The sequence below is a fragment of the Balaenoptera musculus genome, chromosome 13 (assembly GCF_009873245.2).
Source record: "Balaenoptera musculus isolate JJ_BM4_2016_0621 chromosome 13, mBalMus1.pri.v3, whole genome shotgun sequence".
Lineage (NCBI taxonomy): Eukaryota > Metazoa > Chordata > Mammalia > Artiodactyla > Balaenopteridae > Balaenoptera > Balaenoptera musculus.
Genome location: NC_045797.1, coordinates 72,657,730 through 72,667,220, shown reverse-complemented (window position 1 = coordinate 72,667,220; position 9,491 = coordinate 72,657,730).

Here is a 9,491-nt window from a genome sequence, read left to right as displayed (position 1 = left end):
ACTACTGTACTTTTCAAGGTACTGTACTGTAAAATTAAAAATGGTCTTTTTATTTTTTGTGTTTGTTTGTTTTTTATGTATTATCTGTGTAAAAAGTATTAAAACCTATTATAGTACAGTACTATATAGCCGATTGTGTGAGTTGGGTACCTAGGCTAACTTTGTTGGACTTACAAACAAATTGGACTTTTGAATGCGCTCTCGGAATGGAACTCATGCGTATGTAGGGGACTTACTGTATTTCAAACTCTGCAGTGAGGACTGAGCATCCTTCATTAGCTGTCCTCTGATTTCTCCATCTTTGTCAACAATCTCCCTCATGCATCAGCCAAGACATGGAACATACTTGTTTTCCACCTACTTACCTCCTTGCCTTTGCTGAACTGGCTGCCTTCAGCTAACATGCTCCTTCCTAGTGACCCATATCAGCCATTTTCATAAATTTTCACTCAAAAGTTCTACCAGATAGCATGCTGATTAACTCCACCTCATCCTGATGATATCTTTCCTCCCTGCTCTTCCCCACTTCCCGACACAAACTGTTCAATGCCATCTCATTCGGGGACGACACTGCCGCAGGGTTGGTGATATTCCCTGTGGAATGAATTCTCAAATTAATTCTCCAGTGAGAGGCAAGAAAATGTCTCTTGGGCAGCAGAGGCACACGATAGCATTTGGCATGTTTGTGAGCGAATGCATGGAGCACATTCGTGCGGATGCCACATAGCCTAGCAGTGCATTTCCTCTAGTACGTCAAATGGAATGCCAATTCTCCAGGATGTTAACGGGGACCACAGTTTTCTCTACATGGAGTTCCGTGACCAAATAAGCATGGTCAATGTTAAATTAAAGAAAGTTGAAAAGTTTACTGCTGAAAGTCTCACAGTCTTCCCCATGATCAGATGAAAAATTCTCTCCAAGAGGGAGGCATATTGTACATCATGTCCAAGTTATATGATCATGGAGCCCTTTATCTACAGAGTATTGCACAAGGTTATAGCAGTCCAGGAAGCAGTCTTTGGGAAATATTCCCCTAAAACATTCAGCTCACAGTTTCACTTCATTCTGCTGAATGAGGATCTATTCTTTCCAGAGCCTCAGTTTAGCGATTCAGATCAGCTTTTCTTTGCCTAATTCTCACATGGCCCCAGTGTACCATGTCAGTCTGTGCAAGAAGAAGAAGGAGAAGGAGAAGGAGAAGGAGAAGGGGAAGGGGAAGGGGAAGGAGGAGAAGAAGAAGAAGGAGAAGGAGAAGGAGAAGGAGAAGGGGAAGGGGAAGGGGAAGGAGGAGAAGAAGAAGAAGGAGAAGGAGAAGGAGAAGGAGAAGAAGAAGAAGAAGAAGAAGAAGAAGAAGAAGGAGGAGGAGGAGGAGGAGAAGAAGGAGAGGAAGAAGGAGAAGAAGAAGAAGGGGGAGGGGGAGGAGGGGGGGAAGAAGAGGAGGAGGAGGAGGAGAAGAGGAGGAGGAGGAGGAGGAGGAGAAAGGGAAGAAGAAGAAGAAGAGGAAGAAGTAGAAGAAGAAGAAGGGGGAGGAGGGGGAGGAGGAGGGGGGAGGGGGAGGGGAGGAGGAGGAAATGAAAGTCAAAAATATTGGCAAGCATTAGAATTATTCCACAATAAGATTAAAGCATGAAACACCTTCCAGCACCAAGCCAAAGGCAGAAAGCAGAATTATATCTAAAAATCAAGCTGCACCCCTACCACCTGTTCAACAATCAATATGCCATTACCCTGTCTATAGAAGTGGTTTGCAAGTAGCCATTCCCAGGCTATAACAGAGGCAAAGGCAGGATTGGAGAACTACTTTGAATGCTTTACCATCCCAAAGTAGAAACTTAGGATTCTGGACACAGGCCTGGGCGAAGCATGGGCTGCATGACCTATGCTGGCTGTAAGCAAATGTAATCACACCATCCAATTAGACCATGAAGACAGCCACGGAGCCAACTGAATCCTTTTCATGGCTGAGGGGAGCTGGGACTGAGATGCCAAACTGGACCGTCCTCTCTTATCTTTTGAAAATTATAGAGTTGCCTGTTCCTTTGCATAAGCACTCTAGCCCAAATAAATGGCTAAGAAAACACACAACACCTATCAAGAGGTGGCCACAGAATAATGAGATATCTGTGTTATAGGCAAGAGTGCTATAGGAAATAGGAGGATTTAGACCAGAAAAGAGAAAATTCAGAGTATAAAACTGAATGTCTTCCCATGTCTGAACAGCTCTCATGTCAGGAGTATCATTTGTGTCATTATGGAGTCAGTTACAAGGGGGTCAATTTGGACTTGATAGTAAGAAAACTTTATAACTCTGTGCAGATGTCAGCAAGGGTTATGTTGCTCTTTAGGATCTATAAAGATTGCCTTGGGCAACAATTCAATGGGTTTTGAAAAATCAAATTGCCTTTCCAAGAATCACTAATGTGTACGTCCATGTGGGAAGGGAGGCTGGATTTATACATCTCTGAGTTTCCTTCTGAAACTAAGACTACATGTGTCAAGCGTGCCCTTTTTGCTCCAGCAAGAGAGGTGAATATACCAGAGAAGATTTTTACATGTGTGAACCACACTGAGAGGTATCCATTGGCATCAGCTCGCCTCAGAAAATCTCCTGCACGGAGAGGTAGGCAAGGTCTGACTTAGTCATGCATATGGGACTTTGCTATTCAGTGAGGGATGAACATGAACGCTCTTGAAGCTCTGACCTGAGAATATATGCCAGCAGCTTCTAGAAGTTCAGAAGTATTCTACTAGCATGTGACTTCTGTTTAATGGAAGGAAGAAACTTTCAATCAAAATAGCTCAGCAAGTTCACACTTGACATTACCACCCTGGTTCCAAACATGCAGCAGTGATCTATTAAAACAACACAAAAATATCACTGGGCTCACAAACAAGTAAATGTCTTCATGGATGAGAAACACAACAGCAATTCCAAAACATTAACAGCTCTGAAGTCACAGACCCAGACCAAGGCAATGGTAACTAGGAGTTCAATGCCTCTGGGACCACAAGGGGCTAGAAGCAGGCTCACTGCCTAAAGCTAGAGGGTGGATTGCCCCACCACATTCCCTGCAACACACGTGCTCATCACTTGAGAAAGGAAAAAGAAAGCAATACGAATCCAGCCCCAAGATCAGGAACTAAGCAAGATACCCACTAGCAGAGGAAGAGGGCTAGTAATTTCCCTGATCACACAACTGGGGTGGAAATAAATACCACCATTATAGGACCTGTTCAGGATCAGGGTTAGGCTTATGGAATGGTAAGCACATAGCCACTCAGATAGGAGTGAGCATTAGCAGGAGAAAAGAGAAAGAGAGAATAACAAAGAACAAATAAGATCTCCCTTCAAAATGAAGCCATAAATCAAAATTCCAACCATGTAAAGAAATATAACACTAGGAAATAAAACAAATGTATGGAGTCATTGAGACAAAAAAAGCAATCTATATCCCTTATATTCCTTTATTGAAGCATGGAAATAAGTATGTCTAGGTGGATTAATGAAAGAATAGCACCCTTTAGATGAGCAAAAATTATGGTAAAAGGCAAAAATGAAACAAGAAAATGATATGGAAATGAATGGGTAAGAAGTTTTAGAAATGAAAATTATAGTAATGGATATAAATGAATTCTTAAAGCAATAAATGAGATAAAATCTAGCCTGAAAACAGGTGAAAGCAAGTTAGTGATGGAAAAGATGGTGCTGAGAAGTCTACCCAGAGGCTGTGCAGAGAGAAAAAATAAGAACTGTGGAAGATCCATTAGGAAAGATGGAGTAAAATAAGAGGCAGAAACATGGGTTAAATGAGTCTTCCAGAAGAAGAGAATGGAGGGAATGGCATAGAAACAATATTTATTTATTTATTTATTTTTTTATTTTTTTATTTTTTTAACATCTTTATTGGAGTATAATTGATTTACAATGGCGTGTTTGTTTCTGCTTTATAACAAAGTGAATCAGCTACACATATACATACATCCCCATATCTCCTCCCTCTTGCTTCTCACTCCTACCCTCCCTATCCCACCCCTCTAGGTGATCAAAAAGCACCGAGCTGATCTCCCTGTGGTATGCAGCTGCTTCCCACTAGCTATTTTACATTTGGTAGTATTTATAAGTCCATTTGGTAGTATTTATAAGTCCATGCCACTCTCTCACTTCATCCCAGCTTACACTTCCCCCTCCCCATGTCCTCAAGTCCATTCTCTAAGTCTGTGTCTTTATTCCTGTCCTGCCCCTAGGTTCTTCAGAACCGTTTTTTTTTTTTTTTTTTTAGATTCCATATATATGTGTTAGCATATGGTATTTGTTTTTCTCTTTCTGACTTAGTTCACTCTGTATGACAGACTCTAGGTGCATTCACCTCCCTACAAATAACTCAATTTCATTTCTTTTTATGGCTGAGTAATATTCCACTGTATATATGTGCCACATCTTCTTTATCCATTCATCTGTGGATGGACACTTAGGTTGCTTCCATGTCCTGGCTATTGTAAATAGAGCTGCAATGAACATTGTGGTACATGACTCTTTTTGAATTATGGTTTTCTCAGGGTATATGCCCACTAGTGGGATTGCTGGGTCCTATGGTAGTTCTATTTTTAGTTTTTTAAGGAACCTCCATACTGTTCTCCATAGTGGCTGTATCAATTTACATTCCCACCAACAGGGCAAGAAGGTTCCCTTTTCTCCACACCATCTATAGCATTTATTGTTTGTAGATTTTTTGATGATGGACATTCTGACTGGTGTGAGGTGATACCTCATTGTAGTTTTGATTTGCATTTCTCTAATGATTAGTGATGTTGAGCATTCTTTCATGTGTTTGTTGGCAATCTGTATATCTTCTTTGGAGAAATGTCTATTTAGGTCTTCTGCCCATTTTTAGATTGGGTTGTTTGTTTTTTTGATATTGAGCTGCATGAGCTGCTTGTAAGTTTGGAGGTTAATCCTTTGTCAGTTGCTTCATTTGCAAATATTCTCTCCCATTCTGAGGGTTATCTTTTTATCTTATTTATGGTTTCCTTTGCTGTGCAAAAGTTTTTAAGTTTCATTAGGTCCCATTTGTTTATTTTTATTTTTATTTCCATTTTTCTAGGAGGTGGGTCAGAAAAGGATCTTGCTGTGATTTATGTCATAGAGTGTTCTACCTATGTTTTCCTCTAAGAGTTTTATACTGTCTGGCCTTACATTTAGGTCTTTAATCGAAACAATATTTAAAAGCTGAGAATTTTCCAGAATTAGACAAAGACAGAAATCTTGAGAACAAAGTTTCCCTCCACTTATCAGAAGGGGAAAAATAAAAATAAATCTATACCTAGACATATCATAGTGAAACTACAGAGCATTAAAAGTAATAAGAAGGATCTTAAAATCTACCTTTAAAAAGAGCTATCAAATTTAGTTGACAGCAGGCATCCCAAAGTCAAATTTAGATACCAGATGACAAAGGAGTAACATACTCAAAATGCTGAAGGAAAAACACTTTGTAGTGTTTATATCCAGGTAAACTATTATTTTGGAAAAAAGGCAAAATAAAGTTACTTTTCAGACATATAAAATTGAAATCAGATGGAAGATAGGATACATAGGAAATAGCTGTGAGCAGAAAATTGATATGGTATATCATTAAAAATAAACACTTATCTAATATATGCATCACTATAAAAATATGCTGCCTGTTGGTTCAAAAACTGGCCCCCTGACACAGAGGGCAAGGAGAGATGGAAGAAAGAGGCAGACCTCTCCAGAGTCGGGTAGGTGCAGGTTTAATAAGCAAGGGACTTACATACAAGGCTTGGGCAGCTGCAAGATGAATAGATCTCTGCACGCACCTGCCAGAATCTGAAAAGTTTATAGAGAGGCCTTAACTATGTTCATAAGTATTCAGTCCAGATGGTCTCAACCACAACTTACACTCTCAAGGCTACATCCTTGAAACCAGCTCCCTCTGGGAGAATGTGGGGTGAAATGTACATTCCGAGGACAGGGGAGGGGTGAGGAGCCTCCTATTGCCCGGGTCCAGCTTGAAGGTCAACCAACAGTCACATCCTCTCAGTGACCTCCTCCAACGCTGCCCCATTATCCTGAAATAAAATTTGTAGACAATATAATCTTTCCTTTACACATAACTTCAAAAATATCTGTAGGCAAACTCTCAGGTGGCAAGCAACCAGGGTTGGAGGAGGAGAACTCTTCCAGCATGTGAGGAGCAGCGGGAGTTGTCAGTGCTTGGCTGAGGAGATGGCTCCTGTGATTGGGAGACTGGTTACTTACAAGGTGATTGAGAAAATAAGTCAATAAAGTAAGAATGTGCAAGCCAGGTTTCTCATTGTTGAGAATGGAGGTACAAGTATGGAAAGGAGAAGTCTAGAATAAACCTCACGATATGAGATTGTATTTAGGGATACTGATGTGAAGTTACAGTTCCTAATAGATAGATAAATGTACATGTACATAGCAGTAGACATAGATATGTAGTGAGAGAGAGAGAGAGAAAAAGAGAGGAGAGATCGATTCTAGCTCTGTCTGCTGAGAAGGCCTGGAAGCAAGACAAACAAGCAGCAATGAACACACCCAGCACCAGATCCTGGTTTCTAAAGGGCACCAGGGATTCCTGGAGAAACGGCTGATTCCAGGGCTATGGCAGGGAACCAAGCCTGGACCATCTTGTGATGGAATGATAGGAACATGCCTAAAAGATGCAGAATCCAGAATGAGAGGTGTTCCACCAGCCAAGTTGAAAACAACCTGGGCATCAAAATAAATGCTAATGGTAAAGGATTATAACCCACTGAATAAAATAGGAACTCATAAGTACATACATCCATACATAGTAGTTCTACCTTATGTAGAAATGCCAACTCGTAAGTGTAGAAGGCACCATGCAATTAGAAAATTGCCATTGGACAACTGATTCAGGCAAGATTCACCAGTAGACTCTAGGGTGAAGGTTTGATAAGGAAGAGCGTATGTACATAGTATCACAGGATCTGCTCTTAAAAATACCTACTAATTAGCTTTACAATGGAGAAACCTGATGGTTACCATTTTAACTAAGTGATAAAAGTTCACTGTTTTATCTTTATCAGTAATGGGAAAACCAATATCATGTGTCTTCTGAAATTACGCACTGAGAAGAACACAACATCACCTCTGTGACGTTCCTGCCAAAAATGCACAACCTGAATCTATTGATGAGGAAACCCCAGACAATGCCCAACTGTGGAACCATCTACCAAGTAACTGTCCTATCCCCTTTAAAAACGTCAAGGCCATGGAAGACCAGGATGACAGAGGAACCGCTACAGATTGAAGGAGACCAGAAAGCCATATGACAACTAAATGAAACGAGTGAACCTGAACTGGCTCCTGCGTCCATAAAGAGCATTACTGGGACAAGCAAGGCCTGTGAATGGGATCTGTGGTCGTGTATATGTGATGGTAGTAAGATATCTATGTCAATTTCCTGATTGCAAGAGGTGTAATGTGGTCTTAGAGGAGAGTGTCCTTGTTCTTAGGAAATACATACTAAAGTCCTTAGAGACAATAGGGTATCCCCGTGCACTTAATCTCAAATGTATTAGGGAAAAAAAAGAGAAATGTGTGTGTCTTTATACATACATATACAAAGAGTGAGAATGGTAAGGCAAATGTCATAGTGTGTTCTAGAGGAAAAGGTACAAAATAGTATTACAGAGCAACTGAATGAAAAGGAAAACACTTAGAAGAAAGTTGAATTTTAGATCAACTGAACAATAGATAAATTTCCAACTGATATTTAGCAAATTGACCTTGAACCAAGACATGCAGCCGTCTAGGGGAAAAGCCTGAAACGGGAAGTTGGTTGCCCACGTTGACCCATAAAGGGGCTTTCTTTGTGCCAGAAACTGACTGCACCAAGGCTGTTCCTCAGAGCTTCTCATCAGAGCCCTGTCAGAACCAATGTTCCCTTTTTATAACGAGCTTTCAATAATGACACGACATGAAAGTCATGGATAATATATCTGACCCACATCATTTTTTAGAATAGAAATATATTGTCCTAAGTAAATGGAGTGATTAAAGTAAATAATCTACAATGAAATGCATAACTCAATATGTAAGGGGTCATGCCTATACTGGAAGACATAAAGTCATGAGATGTTCACATTATCTGAAAGAATCATCATGAAGGTGATACCTAAAAATGCAGGCTAATCCAAGCGTCTTGTATTTACGACTCATATTCTCTGAGTGCTGTTTCTATCAGTGAGTTCATTTTTCAAAATGGTGAGCAACTCCTGGTAAAGTTCTAAGCAAAACAAAGTACATCCTTACCCCATTTCACAATAGAACTGTATTCTTAGGAAAAAAGCAGCAGCAATTTAAAACATGCAAAGACAAATACCAATATAACGTACTAACTAGAATGTCATGGAGAAATACATGGGAAAGAATGTATGAAATAGCACTTCTTTCAATCTGTAAACACTCAGGAGGATGACTAACTAGAAGACATAGCGAAATGGCCAGACGCTTGTATCTTTACATAGCCTCACCAGGAATGAGACAGCTAGAGGCACAGATTGCTACAATCTGTGGGCAACTCCGACACCATGAGAGGCGTTGCCATCGGTGACAATGATTTTCCATGACGGGAAGGATGTGAGAAATTCCTGATAAATTTTTGAACATCATAAAGTGCAATACTTTCTCAATTTACACAGTAGATATAGTCCCTGGGAAAGTCAGTGCAGGTCAGCATTATACACAAAACACTTCGTGTTATATGTAGAACAGTTAAGACCTAGGCTCAGCTAACTAACAAAAGGTTTTTCACCTACATCAGCATCCACTGAGATATTCACAATTCATGCAGGATGTGGGACAATTCCTCATGTACAGGACCCATCCTCCCCCTCCTGTCCACATCATTGGATAAACCAAAGGCCTCCTCAGAGGCAGAACTTCTCCAAAGGTCAAGAAGTCTTCCTAAACAACCAGTTAGGTCAGAACAGAACTATGAGCATGTGGTCTACAGATTTTCGGACCCCCTGTCCCAGCCAACACCAAGGCCAAGGAAGGTTGGACATTTGAGCTCAGAGCATTTGCTTTAAGCCCCTTCTGCAGTAATGTATCCACCACAGGCAACTGATAAAACTTCATGAATGAATGAGCAGGTCACTTTTCTGATTTGCTGTAACAAGCAATACAGATGTTGTCTGGAAAGAGGTCAGCAGGATCAAGTAAATCCATGTGTAAATAAAAAAGGGAACATGCCCTCAGATGCACAGTTAGAAACAGTCAAGTGCTGCAACAGAGCCAAGATTCAAAGGCCTCCTTGGAAGTTGCTGCGGTCACTTCTCTGCTATCAGGCAGCTCCAACTTTCTCAGGTTTGAGGGTCAGTGCCAATTCTGCTGGCTTGCCGGAAAGAGGTCCCCAAACCACAAATAAAAGCTAAAAGGTATTACAGGGTTCTCCTCAAAGCAGAAAGGGGGGGTGAGG